Genomic DNA, 19,358 nt, shown 5'->3' with positions numbered 1-19,358 from the left:
AGTTATGTCTTAAGTGAACGTATAACAGTCGAGAAAGACAGCGCATGTGTAACAGTATATGTACTGGTTGTCTTAAAGGGGAAAAAAAAACTATTCCTGCTGCCTGTTTTTAATGTTAAATCAAATAACAAAGAAATCACTCACTGATCTTGACTAAATAGTTTTTGTAACTTCAATAATGATTCATCTTATATACAGTAAAGATAATATGCAGTGTTATTTTATATTTGATTACTTTATCCATTTTCTGTACCTGAAAACTACTGTTACATACCTGAAAAACCTGAAAAGCACTGTTTATTTTATTTGAATATTTGCTTTATTGTACTTATTTGTGATGTTTCTTGTAGTTTGATTGTTTGTTCTTATTTTCTTTATTTTTATTTGACAGTAGTCCTATTTTTAGGGTCACGGTTTCGGTGCGGTACAGACATCCATTGTGGCCGTTCTTGGCAGTTTTTCTGAGGCTATTATATAGTTCATATCGATATCGGAATTATATCGTATCGACCGAAATTTAGAATTATATCGTGATATAAATTTTGGCCATATCGCCCACCCTAGTATATATTTATTTATAAAACAATTCTTTCCGGTTATTGAATCTGATTGGCTGAGAGTCGTGCGATATTCTAGTGATAACGGCACTCTTTTACCTTTTCACCGTTTGTATCACTCCGCTTTAAGCAACTGTCATGGCGGTCGAGCAAATCCACTGTTTATTTTTTACAACTACTACACTTGTTGTACCACGAACTGTAGTTTTAAGAGTTTTTTAGGTGAGAATGAAATATGTGACTCATATTTAATAGCATCTATTTTACAATTTGTTTAGACGTTTTCGTTTAGACGTTTTAGATATGAGCTCCAGGCCGTCAGCAGCCGTTCGGTGCTCGAGTACCCGCCGAGAACAGCTTCATCTCGGCCAGTGCTTCAGGGATTTGCTGCTGTGTGTTATAGTGGTTAAACATGAGATATAATTCCTTTTGGGTACATAAAACAGGCAGTCTTTGTTCTTATTCATCTATTACTTGTTCCTGAGCAAATTGAATTTAATAATTTAATATGAAGGCTATATGTAACTCTCATCCTGTAGAGCACTGCTTTTGTATGTTTGACTGAATTGTACAATTGTTTATTTCCTATCATTCATAATGGCTATTGTTGTTAATTTAAATATTGTTGATTTATAAATATTATTTTATATAAATAATTTGTTGTATTTGTTATTGAGAAAGGGTCCATTAGTGCTTAATATGGATTGTGTGAAAGTTACATGAATGCGCCATTAGATGGCAGCAAACATTACGAGTGATTATAAATGCAAAGGGACTTTTGTAAACAAAGGACGTTGTTTTAGTGGTTATATAGTACAGTCCAAAAGTTTGGAACCACTAAGATTTTTAATGTTTTTAAAAGAAGTTTCATCTGCTCACCAAGGCTACATTTATTTAATTAAAAATACAGTAAAAAAACAGTAATATTGTGAAACAATTTAAAATAACTGTTTTCTATTTGAATATATTTGACAAAGTAATTTATTCCTGTGATCAAAGCTGAATTTTCAGCATCATTAATCCAGTCTTCAGTGTCACATGATCCTTCAGAAATCATTCTAATATGCTGATCTGCTGCTCAATAAACATCTATGACTATTTTCAATGTTGAAAACAGTTGTTTTTTTCAGGATTCCTTGATGAATAGAAAGTTCAAAAGAACAGCATTTATCTGAAATACAAAGCTTCTGTAGCATTATACACTACCGTTCAAAAGTTTGGGGTCAGTACGAATTTTTATTTTTATTTTTTTGAAAAGAAATTAAAGAAATGAATACTTTTATTCAGCAAGGATGCATTAAATCAATCAAAAGTGGCAGTAAAGACATTTATAATGTTACAAAGGATTAGATTTCAGATAAACACTGTTCTTTTGAACTTTATATTCATCAAATAATCCTGAAAAAAATATTGCACACAAATATTTTGTACAATTGTACACATTAAATGTTTCTTGAGCATCAGATCAGCATATTAGAATGATTTCTGAAGGATCATGTGACACTGAAGACTGGATTAATGATGCTGAAAATTCAGCTTTGATCACAGGAATAAATTACTTTGTCAAATATATTCAAATAGAAAACAGTTATTTTAAATTGTAATAATATTTCACAATATTACAGTTTTTTAGTGTATTTTTAATTAAATAAATGTAGCCTTGGTGAGCAGACGAAACTTCTTTTAAAAACATTAAAAATCTTAGTGGTTCTAAACTTTTGGACTGTGTATATTATATATATATATACATAGTTATAGTTATAGTTTCCAGTTGTTCCCAAAGACTTGCTTTTGATAAAACTTTTGTGCGATCCATCTTTGAATCCAATAAATCCCAACAATAATTATATTTTAGCTTTAGAAACTCTACTGTGACTGAAGAGCTTACACATACTGCTGTGGACTGACCATTACAGAAAGACACAAATGATTTTGATAATCACCAATACTGTTAGTTTAGGGCAGCTGTGGCACAGACCTTACTTTGGGTGGTGCTCTAATAAATTTGTTAAACACTGCACACACACACACGTAAACATACACACACTACTGTTTAAAACACTGCCAAATAAAAGTATTAATTGTTTTCAAAAATGTATCCGCACACACACAAGCATGTTAAGATAATTTTTTTTGCTGCTATATTGCCAAGTCCTGCTCTCGTTAATACAGTAATCGATTACTTCACAAATCAATCTCCATATTAGAGTTATGATTCATTCCAACCATGACGACGCTAGTTGGGAAATTAAGGAAAGCCTTTGGCACTGCATCGTCATTACTATATATATACAGTATATATGTTATGATCATCAGTGGATGAGGAATGACATGTCCGAACTAGCGCTCGCTTCCGGAGCCCGAGGGTGGGCAAATGACACTCATAAAGGCCGAGTTGACTGTTCCCTACATTCACTGGATAACTGTGCCTTTTCTACATTCATGCCATCTGTAATGATTAATGACTGAACTTTACTGCCTCAAGACAGCATCTAATGCGGATTGCAGTGACGGGTCAGACGTGGGTCGCATTTTAAGCATCACTGCTTTATTAGTGTACACAGATTACACAAAATGACTATTAGGGGGTATTTGCCACACCTCAAACACTTCCGCTGTGAAAAGAGATTTTGAAAAGAGATTTTCACAGCCACGAAACATAAAAAAAAAAAAAAACATTTTCAAAGTAAAACCGTTTTCTTTATTGCCTCCATAGTTTGTGTAGGACTGATGCTGTTCTTCTGCACAGGCTTTTTCTCTGAACCTCAAGGTCATATGGAGCCTGAGGGAGCAGCACTGTCCTTATTCTCAACCACTGTGAACAATAACTAGGCCAAAATTAGCCTTAAAACGATGTTCTTTCTGCTCTAATCGAGCCCGGAATAAAAGAAGAAGCCCTCTCAGAACTCATGAGCAGCTCTTGACTCGCAGTTTTGGGTTGAGATTGTACTCACGGGTCCTTTCATCTCCCGGCCCTCCGCTTCCCTTCAGCTGAAGCTCATGTTCTTGGATACATTACTTGAGTACGTTACTCAGCCTGTGCGCAAGAACAAGCAGGGCAGGCATTAAGATTTATGAGTTTAATTAAAAATTAAACACTGCAATGTGATTTCACACTACAATGCTGTAGAGGAATAGTTCAACCAGACTTAGCTGAACATGTCGTTCCTAACTTGTATTTTATTATTTTGTACTTTTTGGGTGGAAGACAAAAGTAATCATCATGCAGCTCTGGAGGGATAGTTCAAACAAAAATGAAATTTGTCATCATTTAATGTAACAAAATTAAAGCTGTTCACACCAAGAATGATAACTATAAAGATGACGAAAAAGATATAGTTCTGAAAATCGTTCTAAATATAAAACAATAGCGGAGTCCACACCACAGCTATAATGATGATGACTGCACTTTATTTTACATGTACTTACCTAAGAAAATATTGGGTAATGAAGTCAAGTCAAGTCACCTTTATTTATATAGCGCTTTTTACAATGCAGATTGTGTCAAAGCAGCTTTACATTGATAACTGGTATATAATTTTGGCTGCACAGCAGCTCTTAAAGAATAGTGTCAATGCAGGCAGATCACAGCAATGTTGAATATCAAATGTCAAGTGTCCCCAACTAAGCAAGCCAAAGGCGACAGCGGCAAGAAACTCAAACTCCAACAGGTACTCCAACAAACTCCAAATACAGGGGTTAAGGTTAGGTTTAGGGGTAGGTTCAGCATTATTACATAAGCACTAGAGCTGGGACTATACAGCGATTCTCGATTCTCGAGTAGCGATACGATGAATCTGGATCGATCCTGATATTTTCTCTCTCAAATCTACTCTGAGCTTAGTTTTAACAGCAGATGGCACTCTAGGCTAGTTTTTAACTGCGCACTCAAATGCTCAAAATGGATTGAGCATGAGTAAATCATGGAGTAATTTTCATTTTTGGGTGCACTATCCCTTTAAATATACTTGCACCTCGGCTCAGAATGCTTTTATGCAGCAGACGACAAATCCTCAGCACTTGCTTATAATCAACAGAGCGATATTATGGTGTGGACGCAGATATTGTTATCATTATAGTTCTCATTCTTGGTGTGAACGGGACTTCTTTATTTCTTTTGTGGAACATGAAGATATATTGACAAAAGTCTGTTTTTTGTCCACACAATGGAAGTCACTGTGTTTCAATGCTGTTCAATGAGGGTGAGAAAATGATAACAGAATTTTATTTTTGGGTGGACTATCCCTTTAATTTGCTTTAAATGGCTAGTTCACCCAAAAATGAAAATTCTGTCATTAATTACTCACCCTCATGTTGTTCCACACCCGTAAGACCTTCGTTGATCTTCGGAACACAAATTAAGATATTTTAGTTGAAATCCGATGGCTCCGTGAGGCCTCCATAGCCAGCAATGACACTTCCTCTCTCAAGATCCATTAATGTACTAAAATCATATTTAAATCAGTTCATGTGAGTACAGTGGTTCAATATTAATATTATAAAGCGACAAGAATATTTTTGGTGCGCCAAAAAAACTAAATAACAACTTATATAGTGATGGCCGATTTCAAAACACTGCTTCAGGAAGATTCGGAGCACAAATGAATCAGTGTGTCGAATCAGCTGTTCGGAGCGCCTAAGTCACGTGATTTCAGCCGTTTGGCGGTTTGACCCACGATCCGAATCATGATTTGACACACTGATTCATTTATGATCCGATGCTTCATGAAGCAGTGTTTTGAAATCGGCCATCACTAAATAATTTTTTTTTGGTGCACCAAAAATATTCTTGTGGCTTTATAATATTAATATTGAACCACTGTACTCACATGAACTGATTTAAATATGATTTTAGTACATTAATGGATCTTGAGAGAGGAAGTGTCATTGCTGGCTATGGAGGCCTCACGGAGCCATCGGATTTCAACTAAAATATCTTAATTTGTGTTCAGAAGATGAATGAAAGTCTTACGGGTGTGAAACGACATGAGGGTGAGTAATTAATGACAGAAATTTCATTTTTGGGTGAACTAACCCTTTACATATTGTGTGGCTTCACAAGCCTTGGAATATAGTGCATGAGTTGTGTGGACTATTTCTACAGAAAATAAGACAGGATTGGGATGACATACAGGTGAGTAAAAGATGACTGAGCTACACTTTAAAAACACAAATCCTGAGAGACGCACTGTAGAGTCTCCGTGGGGATTACACTTAAAGAAACACAATAGAAACAGAACCTTTTCCTTCAGGGCGGCAATCTTTTCAGAATCCCAACAATAAAAGCAGCACAAAAACATCTCTCATTTCTCTACACTGTACAGTGAAAAGAGAAGTGTGAACATTGTGCTGACATGTATCTATGACTGCAGCATGTGTGTGCCTGCCTGTGGCTACAGACTGATGAGGGAGGAACATGAGTGTTACCCAACATTCAGCCACAAGAGTGCAACATTTCTGACTGATTCGATCACAGCAGGCAATGGCACCGACAGCAGCCCGCAGGTCTGTATGTTCCCCGACACGTTTAGGATCACTAAACACATAAACATCCAACAGGAAACAGCAGTGCTTGAAAGTTCTAACCATGTGAGCCGTGACAAATTTCCACCGAAAAGCAATTTGTCGGTCCACAATAAATGAGGCACGACGTGGCACAAATCAATCACAAAACACAGTCACTTCCTGACACTCACAGCTAAACTCTGCATTGGGTGTGGATGTATTAGGTTTCATGTTATCTTTATTTGTAGGCCCTTTTTGTGTTTTCTGCACTAATTATAGGAAAACACTTATTACACTGTAAAATAGTCATATTTTAAACAAAACTAGAGCTGCACGATTAATAGTTAAAAGGAATGACACAATCTCATTCCTAAATAACAACGATTAAACCTTTGACAAAATCACAGCCAAACATTCAGATCGGTGTCGGTGCTGCCGCTGATCCAGAGAGAGCAGTTGTCAAGTATAGATATGAAAGAGCTTCACAAGCAGTGTTTTTAACCACACAGTATCATTATTTCTGTGTTACAATATTCATATTCTCACAGTACTGGGAGAAAAGTTTATAGTTGGGATATAAACACTGATGATGTCGATGATAGTGATCAAAATAGAGCAAATCACCTATTTAAAGTAACTTGATGCTTCTAATAATAATTGTATCGATTACATTGTCATGCCAGTAGGTGTCGACAAGTGACTTAAGTGTTTGTTCATTCAAGAGATTCGTTCAAAAAAAAAAAAAAAAAAAACGCTGATTCATCCAATAAAAAAGTGAAGAATTTATGAGTTGAATCCTTAAAGGGTTAGTTCACCCAAAAATGAAAATTTTGTCATTAATGACTCACCCTCATGTCGTTCCACACCCATAAGACCTCCGTTCATCTTCTGAACACAGTTTAAGATATTTTAGATTTAGTCCGAGAGCTTTCTGTCCCTCCATTGAAAATGTTTGTACGTTATACTGTCCATGTCCAGAAAGATAATAAAAACATCATCAAAGTAGTCCATGTGACATCAGTGGGTTAGTTAGAAGTTTTTAAAGCATCGAAAATACATTTTGGTCCAAAAATAACAAAAACTATGACTTTCTGCCGACAGATGAAAGGATTCAATGGAATCAGTTCAATGGAATCAGTTCAATGGAATCGATTCAATGGAATCGATTCAATGGAAAGGATTCCGGAAGAGAAGACAATGCTGAATAAAATCGTAGTTTTTGTTATTTTTGGACCAAAATATATTTTCAATGCTTCAAAAACTTCTAACTAACCCACTGATGTCACATGGACTACTTTGATGATGTTTTTATTACCTTTCTGGACATGGACAGTATAACGTACATACATGTTCAATGGAGGGACAGAAAGCTCTCGGACTAAATCTAAAATATCTTAAACTGTGTTCTGAAGATGAACGGAGGTCTTACGGGTTTGGAACGACATGAGGGTGAAGTTTTTATTAAATAATTTGTTCAGAATCATTAAACATTGCAGCAATTAACATTTTGTCTGAACCTCTAGTAAATTATGTAAGTTATTTTAGTTGTCTGTTCAGAATTGTGGGAGAATCGTGATTCAGTTTTAAAAACCAAAAATTATGATTCTCAATTTATCCACAATCGTGCAGCTCTAAACAGAACAAATATTTCTAAACAGTTTTTTGAAGTTGATATCATAATTAATAAGCTAAAACAATTTATAAACAAGAGGTTGTGTAGAACTTTAAAGTCACCATAAAATCCTAATTTTAAATTTATGGAAATTACTACATTTATTATGAATAATTTATCTGTGCACATCATTATTTTTTTAAATCCATGTGCCTCAATCTTGAATCAAAATAACTCTCCTTGTCTTCTCTAACATCTCTTCTCTTTTCTTCTCCAACCTCACTCACACGAGATCCACCAATAGCAAACCTCAACCATCCAATCAATTCCCCACCGACAATATCAAGCCCTTCCCTTTCCAGAAGCCGTTTCTTTGGGATATACGTCACAATAGGGAGGAAAAGACTAATTGCAACTAGTGTATTATGCCGAGTGTAAATGACAGATGTTCCAATTCTACCAAAATCTGAAGCAAGCACCAGTTTACCACAAGGCCCAGGATTCATGACATTTTACACTTCATACACCCTTTGTGGGTTTGTTTATTATAGATTTTCAGCTACTAATAAGAGCAATACTTTTAAAAGAGAGTTCCATTTTACCACATTTAAATGGATTCCACAGATTTTCACCAAGAATGTGTGCTAAAATGCCGACTTCTCAATAGTACGCTTGCTATGTTGACCAAGAGCAGTCTCACTCGTGAAGTTTAAGCACTTTTGAAAAGACTGCTAAAAGCTCATTATAAAGAAACACTTCAACTTACTACCCCACATTACTGTGCATACCGTATTTATGAGTAACTATTAAACAACAGAAACAAAAGGAAAAGACGTGATACAGGATGTGACTCAGGGGGCAAAGTTGAGGTATTAGTTTATAATATTACCTGTGAATAACTGCAAAAACCACACCCACTAACCATGAGCAACAACATGTGACTTCTGAGGTGCTGATGAATAAACTGAATATGGATGACTTAATTCAAAAGGTTCAACCTGAATATTGATATTAAAACATGCCAAAACATGCCATCCAGAGAGCTTACAAGGTGAGAGCGGATTAAGGCCAGAAACTGAACAGTGCAGAGATGCTAAAATGACTGGCAAAAAGCTAAAAAGTGTTTTACAAAAAAACTTTGAATAATTAAAATTCTTAAAGCACTTGGTTACTTTTGAGATTCAGTTCGTACATCAATGCTTTAGGCAGAATGTGACATTGTGAAGTCATTCTCACAAAAGCTGTCAAGAACATGTCAGAAACATTTCCCCAAAAATATGTACAATAAAATCTCAGTCTGGTTACTTATAAGAATTTGGACATAAACCAAAATTAAAATGCAATGTCATTGGATTAGATCAATAATCAAACTAAATCACATTTGTTTTTAAAAATCTGAATGTTTGAAATTATAAAAGAGAAAAACTCTAGTAGGATTTTCTTGAAGATGCCATTTAGTTTTATCTTCTTTTTACACAAAGAAATCCATTCGTTTATTAACATTCTAAAAAACTTTATATCATATAAATTGTACTGTATATTTATTCTCTCTTGCACTGCACAAACAGTACTTGCCAGTGTTAGGAGAAGCGTTCAGGATGGAAATGATGCACTTCATCTGGACCGTGTCTCCTGGTAACACACTGTTTGCTTCTGAATGAATGGATATGTTGAACACTGGACCTGCAGAGGGGGAACACACACACACACACACACACACACACACACATTCAGTTTTTAAAGTCTACCAAGATTGCATAGTCTTTAAGTGGCTGTTGAAGACTTCTATATTGATAAACATTTCAAAAATCAGCTTCTTCATAGTTGTGTTTAGTTCTAGTTCATACAAAATGGAGTAAAAGAGTGAGAGAGGCTCCGTTCCAAAACTTAGTGAGCCTCTCAGTCTATTGTCTACACAGGGAGCATCCTGACTGAATTTGAATATCAAAAGTGATTGAATTGTAAAATTCCACACAGTGAAACTCAAAATAGTGCTTTGCAGGAGAGATTCATTTCTCTACTGATTTCAAAAGACGCAATGATGCCGTACTCTGCATATTAAAGTGAAAAACACACAAATATTGGTCCATTTTAATTAGTCTAAACTATTATAGATACTTTAACAGTGAATGAAAGATAGCTGCAGGGATGATGTATTTTTGTAGGGCAAAATCCAAAAAAGGGTTCCCTTCATCCCAAATTATTTTTATTTTTTTAATTTTTATTAAAAGCCTGAAATAAACAGAGCTTGTGTTAACCACAGATGTTTTATTCTACAACATAAAATACGTCTTTAATACCACTTTTGATTAAAGCGTTTACTTTTCCCAGACAACCTCTGCAGTCACATTTAGACACTTGATGGCAAACATCTTTTTCAAGACATTAAACTTCATCAGCATCCGCTTTTACAGCCTCACTGTGTTTATAATCACACTCTTGCATATTATTCTAACTCAAACTTTCAGGGAGAAACTTTTTTTTTTTTTTTTTAAATGTTGGTGATGTTGTGACCATGGTGTAGTTCCCTAATGTAGGCTACATTAGCTTTTTTCTTCTGGTGATTGTATTTAGGCTTCAAAATTCGTGAAAAATCTCTCAAGATTATCAGGATGAACAAAACTTTGATGAATCATAAACTTTTGTTTGGTCACAGACCATATTGGGGTTTCTATTGAAAAAACAAACACACACACACAAAAAAAAAAAAAAAACACACACAAAAAAAAAAAAAAAACCCACAGGGTGACGCTAACTTCCGGGTTGGCCAATAAAAATATGTGATGACGCAGCGCTCTGAAATTATATATATATATATATATATATATATATATATATATATATATATATATATATATATATATATATATATATATAAAATCAAAATCAATTCTGCCATGTTGGATTTATTTTTTCCATAAAAGGATAGCCTTCATTGTGGAGGATACATGCGGTTTGGCCTTAGAATTTGGCCTCCAGCTTTTGGAACAAACTTTCACATCAGGAGTGTGTCTATGATGTTTTAAAAATGCTGCCTGTGAACGAGAGAGTGTGCGAGTGATTAAGAGAGAGAGAGAGAGAGTCTGTGGACAGCAGGAATCTGCCCTGAGGGAGAGACTATAGAGCTCTAGTCATCCAGAAGCAGACATGAAGAGGGAAGTACAGAATTAGAGAGTGAGAGGTAACATGACCCAGCTGTAAACACACCTACAGGCAGTTCAGCATCACCCAATGAGTGCTCAAGCTCACTGTATTCGGAGTCTAGTTAGCATGGTAATACCTGTGTGCACAAAGGCAATCTCAATCTTGTTGGACTCCGCGCTGACGGCTTTGATCCATTCTTGTTTCTGATCCCGTGTCCAGGCCGTGACATCGCAGTAATAGAATCCGCGATCTGTGTCCTGGGCCCCATACAGACGGAAGCGGTACTCGAGCTGCCCGGTCTTCTCCAGAACCACGCTGTCGATCCGGCTCGGCTCGCTCCACTCCTCTGACTGCAGGACCGAGTCTTGGCTGAGTGACAGCATTTTCCGGGACTTGCCTCCAAAGATCTCCTCGAAACGGATGAGAACGGTGTAGCCGGGATTCCTCAGGTGCTGACCCGTCACCTGACAGGTCATCTCAAACGTGGATCCAGCAGTCGAAGCTTCTCTCACACGGTGGGCTACTACTTGCAAAACTGGAACTGAACAGACCACACAAAAATACATCATTAAACATTTGTAAAGTCCCCAAACTTCCCTCAAAGAGACAGGGATATATATATACATTTTTGTACATAAATCTATCTGAAAGCAAGAACTGTGGGAATAGCCAGAACACAGCAGAACCAAGTTTAGGCCAAGCAGTTGAGAGCAGATATAAATAATTGTACAGCTTTGACCAGTGGGTGAGGGGGTCACAAAACACATCTGAAGAACAATTTTTTTTTAAGAGTAGCAGTGGGAAAAACTATACGGCAAAATTGGCAAAAATGTAACAAATGGGGCATCAATGAATTCTGTTTAACTCAAGCAATATTGAAGAGACTTCAAGGCATTAAAATAAACTTTCTTCTTGTTTCAACTTTCATCCCTTCTGCAAAAGCCCACAGGTAGAGGTCTATGCAGATTTTTCAGGCCCAATCCTGTAAGGTTCTGTCTCTCTGTGGTGTCATAGGCTCCTTTGTCTAATTCCTCAACAACGGACCTCACCTTGTTGCATTCGTCACAGCAGGAAACAGGATGCTACTTTGCCTCACTGTTTCTTGCAATTGAAAGCCATTAAAAATACTGAACCATGTGTCGGTTGAGGAAGATTTTTTTACTTTTAACTTTATCTAATTTTAATTAATCATAACTAACATTTCTTTCCTCAAAAGGATAACATTTATACATGTTTTAATACTGAATGTCTCGAACACTTTGGCCAGAATTACTGTGTCTGAAAATAACAAAAGGAGAAATAAAACTAGACAGGTGTCCAGTGTATGTCCAACCTCATGATCAAGGTATCCAGATTGGCTACCACACCTTTAGGACCTTCGTTTATCTTTGGAACACAAATTAAGATATATTTGATGAAATCCGATGGCTCCGTGAGGCCTGCATAGCCAGCAATGACATTTCCTCTCTCAAGATCCATTAATGTACTAAAAACATATTTAAATCAGTTCATGTGAGTACAGTGGTTCAATATTAATATTATAAAGCCACGAGAATATTTTTGGTGCGCCAAAAAAACAAAATAACGACTTATATAGTGATTGCCGATTTCAAAACACTGTTTCAGGAAGCTTCGGATCATAAATGAATCAGTGTATTGAATCCGCCAAAGTCACGTGATTTCAGCAGTTTGGCGGTTTGACACGTGATCTGAATCAGGATTCGACAAAAAAGATTCATAACACTCCGACGCTTCCTGAAGCAGTGTTTTGAAATCGGCCATCACTATATAAGTCGTTATTTTGTTTTTTTGGCACACCAAAAATATTCTCGTGGCTTTATAATATTAATATTGAACCACTGTACTCACATGAACTGATTTAAATATGTTTTTAGTACATTAATGGATCTTGACAGAGAAATGTCATTGCTGGCTATGGAGGGTTTCATCAAAAATATCTTAATTTGTGTTCTGAAGATGAATGAAGGTCTTACGGGTGTGGAACGACATGAGGGTGAGTAATTAATGACATTATTTTCATTTTTGGGTGAACTAACCCTTTAATATTATGAAGTGACTAGAATACTTTTTGTACGCATAAACAAAACAAAAATAACAACTTTATTCCAGCTATCTACATTGCAGCGCTTCCAGGATCTACATCAGAATGCTGGTTCAGTATTGGCCGATGCCTGGTCACGTGAGCAGCACGACACATTCATGTGATGCTGACGCAGGAGCCAGCCAATAATGAACTGGCCTTCAGACATAAACAAGGAAGTCATGCACTGCGCCAACTGTGTTGGAGACTAACAAGGATGAGGAAAAGTTTTTGAATATAGTAATTATGTTTGTTTTGTTTTTGCATATAAAAAAGTATTCTCATCTCTTCATAACATTAAGATTGAACCACTGCAGTCATGTCGACTGTTTTAACAATGTCTTTAGTACCTTTCTGGACCTTGAATGATGCCAATTATGTTGCAGTCTATGGTGGACAAAAAATATCTCTGAAGATGAATGAAGGTCTTACGGGTGTGGAGCGACATGAGGGGGAGTAATTAATGACGGAAGTTTCATTTTTGGGTGAACTAACCCTTTAAATCAGGTGCGTAGGGGAATTTCTACCACACTGTAAATAAAGTGTCTGCACCTTAAAAACAAAATACATTTGAGCATCTTTTAATTTATTTTCAGATATTTATATTCTGCAGAAGTCCCACAAGTCTTTATTTCTTTATCTCAATGACCTCTATTTGGAGACTCACCAGTAAAATTTGAAAGAGATTGACTGGAAATCCTTCAAAGATTTCAAAGACTTCAGATGAAGTGCAAAAATCATCATATTTTGGTAAAGATTTGACAAAATTTGTAGGAGCAGCATCAAGATATAATCATAGTGAATTCCATGCCTAGATGACATAGTTCATAGGAAATGAGCTGTTGGTGCTGCTAGTGGATTTAAGAGATCGATCCCAAAATCGCTCCAAAAAAAATGATTAGACACTCCTCAATTAGTGTGCCAAATTTCACAGCTTTTTGCCATATGGTTCTACCCTGCCAGAAATGAACTAACAGATGCCATCACACCTTACTACGGCGCTCGCCACCTAACAAGTATCAGAAATGTAAATTTTGTCAGTATCAGATATAGTTTCAGAGCACAGTATCAGTGACATCAAGGGTGCAGTGGAAAGCGTCCAGTCCCAGACAGAGCGGCCATTGTGTGTCTTCACAGAGAAGACGCCATCAGACACAATTAAAGTCATTTACTCTAATCCCTTATTGAGTGCTGAAAATGAGAGACACTAAGAGACTTTCAAACTCCAAGCTTTGATGCATGCTTTTTAAACAGTGCTATAAGTGGTACAACTCTCGGCCTCAGATGCTGGGAGCTCTGAGCTCATGGGCTAAAAATGAAATATCAGAACAGCGACTGCAAATCCTAAAAGGACAGGATAAGGGACAGTGAAGTTGCTGCTAAATGCGCTGGCTAAGTGTGTTTCTGGCCAAAGAAATGTTTCATCTTTATCAAATTAGATGTAATAGACAATAAAATGAAGGAATTTAGTGCTTACTCTTTGGTATCCACTGAACAGTAGCCAGAGTTGATTGGACCTCCTTCACTTTTTCCCATCCACCTTGCCGGGTGGGCATCCATGCGGTCACCATGCAGGAATAAGAGCCCATGTCTGCATCTTGAGTCTGGAGCATTCGCAGAACGAAGAGCGTTGGACTCTTTCCTGGTCACCGCTATGTCCCCGCTGTCCAGCCTCTGCTGGTACTCATTTCCAGCAATCAGAGCTCCTTGCTCATTCCAGGGGAGGCTATAGTGATCTTCTTCTGAGGTACGTCTCCAGGTGCGTTTGTAGAGTAAGTCCAGGTCACGCCCAGGCGGCCATCTTGAAGGTGGAGGAGGTCGACCACCTGACAGCGCAGTTCAGTGGGTTCGCTGGTGGACTTGAGGCTTCAGAGAGGCACTGTAAGGTTCACCTTAAACTGCAGCTCTGTGGGACAGGAAAGGAAAATAAAGACAATCAGTCACACATAACACTTGCGAGATCTACAGCTAATGATTAAGCATGAACTACACTCTAAAAATCTTGCCAGGTTATTTTTTTCTACCCAAGTCACTGGGTTCGAGCTTTTTGGGTCATTTTTGGGGATTTATTTTTCCAGTGTTTGGGTTAGGGCTGGGTATCGTTAAAAATTTTTCGATACCGAGACGATACCGATACCTTGACTTCGATACCGATACCTAAACGATACCTTTTTCGATGATACTAATTTTATAAAATCTGTTTAAACAAGATTACATAACCTCAAAAAAATCTTTGGTTTTATATTTTAACTTTGTTTGACCTTTTTTCAGACTCAAAGACTCATCTCCTGAGCCACTGCGAGGGAAATAATAAAAAAGCACAAATTAACAAAATTTACCCAACACAATAAATCAGTGCAAATAGTTTTAATAAAGTTTAGTTTTCAATGCAAACATTCAGTATGCATGAGGCTCTTTTTAAATCACTCAGCAAATGTTCTTAACTCTCAAAAAAAAATAATTATTATTAACAAGATCAAAGCGGAAGTAAGAGTGACGCAAGTTCGTTGCGTCTTACCGTGAAATAAGAGTTCTGTGTCTTTATTAAAATGAACACATTAATGATTCATCTCTCATCCACCCGCAATTAATTTGAATGATATTTTTTTATTACTTGGCCCGACCCGCAGATTATCCGCAGTATCAGGAGGACGCTGATACCCTTTTTCGACGCAGAATTGTTCGCCGGTTCTGGAGCCAAGAAGGCAGAGCCTGTGCTCGTGCAGGCGAGCAGGCCTGTTTCCACGAACCGGTCGCGTGTTTCCATGAGAGCTTGAGGGACGAAAGCTGCTAAAGCTGCTGTGTGTTGTACCTGTCCATAACTAGTCTAAAAAACATCGCGCGCGTTCACGCTGTTTCTGCAGGCAGTGCGACACTTTTGTTTTCTTGTTAACAGTATCTGTAGTGAACCGGCTGCTCACATAAACAGCCGTTTCTCACCCGTCCCATTCGGAGATAAACTAAAAACGAAACCGTTGATTCACTCGCCCTCTCAAGTACATAGCGGGTCTCTCTCGAAAGCGTATAGTTTTATATATTTAGATATAAATAATAATGTAGCGCAACGTTACTTGCTCCTCAACGAGACAGCGAAAGCATTTACTCCGCCCCTACTACTCGGCTCCATTCTGGAGGTGTACCGAAATTTGGTACCAGAATGACAAAGACACTTTTCGATACTCGATAGTATCGAGGGCAGTTCGATCGGTCCCTAAAAAGTATCGAGTTCGGTACCCAGCCCTAGTTTGGGTAGTTTTTGTGTTACCCAGCTCCTGGGTCAGACATAACCCAGGGGTTGAGTTATTAATCGCGGGCTTTTGCGCCCTCTTCAGGAGAGAGCAGTGCAGCTCCGTCAAATTGTGCATGTCTTCGGTAAAATACAGGTTTGCGTACATTTTATTTGATCTAAAAATATGTTATTGTTCTGTATATCAGTTAATTTTATGCAAAGCTTAACATAAAGGGGCATGAAGTGTGAGTCACCTAAACGAGTGTGTACATTGGTCTTTTCACGTGATGGAAACGCCTGATGCCTTGCAAAAAATGTTATGATTTTATTCAAAAAAGTGATAAACAACCCAATTTGCTGGGTAAAAAATTAACCCAACATGTGTTCTGTCCTATATTTACCCAGCTCTTGTTTTTAACCCAGTGTTTTTAGAGTGTATGTCACCAAAATGAATTGCATAAAAACGTCTTTCATTAATTTTCAGATATATCTGTATTCCCCCGAACCTGGCATGAAATGAAAGTTGTGATTTCTTCCCTATTGTGATATCTTTACTTCCAGGAATGGTACAAATTTCCTGATAATTCACTCACCCCCATGTCATCCAAGATGTTTTCATGTCTTTTCTTTCTTCAGTGGAAAAGTAATTAAGGTTTTTTTGAGAAGAAAACATTCTGGGATTTTCTCCCATAGTGGACTTCCCACTGGGGTTCAACGGGTTTGATGGGTCCAAATGTCAGTTTTCAGTGCAGCTTTAAAGAGGCTACCATGATCCCAGGCGAGGAATAAGGGTCTTATCTAGAGAAACAATCACTCATTTTCTAAAAAATATAAAAATTATATACTTTTTTAACCACAAATGCTCATCTTGCACTGCTCTGGGATACATCGCATTACGTAATCATGTTGGAAAAGGTCACGTGTGAGCGTGAGGCAGAAATACCGATCGAGAGTGTTTTACGAAGCGAACGATGCAAAGACCAAGAGTCAGAGCGCCTTTTACAAAAAAAAAAAAAAAAAAAAAAAAAAAAAAAAGGTCAAGCAATGATATTTGGACGATTTTGAAGATTGGAGGAGAAAATTAGTAGTTTTTCACCCTACCGCGGTACTTTTTGCCTAAAACACACCGTAGCGCTTTCCAACGGAATGTGTGCAGCATCACAGAGCAGTGCAAAACGAGCATTTGTGGTTAAAAAGAATTGAGATTTTTATATTTTTTTAGAAAATTATCAATGGTTTCTCAATGGACTCTTAGTATTCCTGGAAGTCTGGGATCATGTGGGGGCTCTTTGAAGCTGCACTGAGGCAACATTTGGACCTTCAACCACGTTGAAGTCCACTATGTAAGAGAAAAATCCTGGAATGTTTTCCTCAAAGGCTTTAATTACTTTTCCACTGAAGAAGAAAAAGACATTAACATGTTGGATGACATGGGGGATTGAGTAAATTATCAGGAAATTTTCTTTCAGAAGTGAACTAATACCTTTAAACACAGGCAGCTGCTTTGTGAGGCTGAAACAAGCTGTAATAGGACAAAGTGTGAAATGTGTAAAAGGTATATAACACATCTTCACAGAAATAACTCAGAGTATGCTACCAGCATTAGCACCCCTGAGGTGTGATGTGTAGAAACACAAGCTCTAAACCTACCCTTAAAACCATAACATGGTGTTGATGCATTGTCAGAATACGGTAGGGCTTTATGATGGTCTCCCAAAGCAAACTTTTTACATAAATCTACTGTTGATCCCTGTACTTTGTTTACACAATCATCTACTGCTGACTTCTCATGCTGGAAAAGGTGCCAGAACTGATTTACCAGTATTTTTTGGAAAGTCCTGTTCACACATCTCATCTGTACACTATCACATAGCTTTTTTTGTTTGTTTCTTGGTACATCTGAAATCATCATATTATTATGATTTCTGAAGAATCATGTGACACTGAAGACTGGAAATGAAATTCATCTTTGATCACAGGAATTAGTTTAATATATTCACATAGAAAACAGCTATTTTACACTGTAATAATATTTCACTATTTTTAATATTGTTTTTGATCAAATTTTGATTTTGATGCATCTTCCCAATGTGCTTCTTTAATAAAACATTTTTAAATCTACTTGTAGACTTATGCCGATATTCGGTAATGCGATAAATCGCGATAATGAATGACAACGATATTGTGATACGTACGGCACTTCAGAATACCGTAAATAATAATTTATTACCAATTATTAATTTTTTATAAGGCAATTAAGAATACTTTTACCCATCAATCGTATAAAATACACAACACCGCACTGTATTCTGCGTCAAAAGGACACGCGCTCAAGACGTAAACAATCCCAGCGTGCACGAGAAGCACATAAAGCGGAGACAGTGAAGGAGACGCGCTGAGTGAAAGTGCGCGTTCACTCTCCGACAGCAGAGACGCTGATGGAACAGCAGCGTGCAGCGATTACTGCGGAAACCGTGCCAAACAAAGTAATTTCATTCATTTTTGAGTAATCTCAATGTTTGTTCATCACGGCACCAAATACTGAATACTTAAAAACGACTTAAAAGGATATTTATTTTCAAACCTAAACATTTTTATATTTTAATCTGGACTACAACATGCCCTAATGATTAGAAATGTTCTGATTATTTGTTATTGTTCAGTAAAACTTTGAAAACATACAGCTTCATTAGTTAACATGTTAATTCATTATCACTAAACTGACAATAAATACACTTATAAAGTATTAATTATTATTAATTAATGTTAATTTCTTAGTTACTGTTTAATAAAATTACTAAAATCAAAATAACTTATTTAATGGACATTAGATAAAAGCTAATAATGATCAGTTGTGTTTCTAAACTAACATTAACAAAAAAAAAAAAAAACACTTTCTGTAACAAATGTAGCTATTGCTCAATCTTAGTTAATGCATTAAACAGAGTAAAGTGTTATCTGTTGTTCTTTATAAGCTAATTCTTTTGCATTTTAATCTGTTTAAAAATTTCAGTCAGAGTTGTTTTTGTTTTATTACAAAAAGAGTTCTTAAACCTGTTAAACTATGACAAAAATGGTTTTGCAACTTATTTTAATATCGTGATAATACCGTGCTCGTGATAAAAGCTTCATCAATTAATCGCAACATGAAAATTTGATACTGACACATGCCTATCTACTTGGCTCCAAAGGACTATTTGATTGAAATGA

General features: G+C 36.7%; 1 pseudogene; it reads right to left on the bottom strand.

The window, feature by feature from the left end:
- Positions 1-19,358, bottom strand: part of LOC137036196 (prostaglandin F2 receptor negative regulator-like) — a 54,813-nt pseudogene that overhangs the window by 5,940 nt on the left and 29,515 nt on the right.

The sequence above is a fragment of the Chanodichthys erythropterus genome, chromosome 14 (genome assembly GCF_024489055.1).
Source record: "Chanodichthys erythropterus isolate Z2021 chromosome 14, ASM2448905v1, whole genome shotgun sequence".
Lineage (NCBI taxonomy): Eukaryota > Metazoa > Chordata > Actinopteri > Cypriniformes > Xenocyprididae > Chanodichthys > Chanodichthys erythropterus.
Note: the sequence above shows the minus strand (reverse complement) of the source record. Positions and strands in the feature narration are given on the sequence as shown.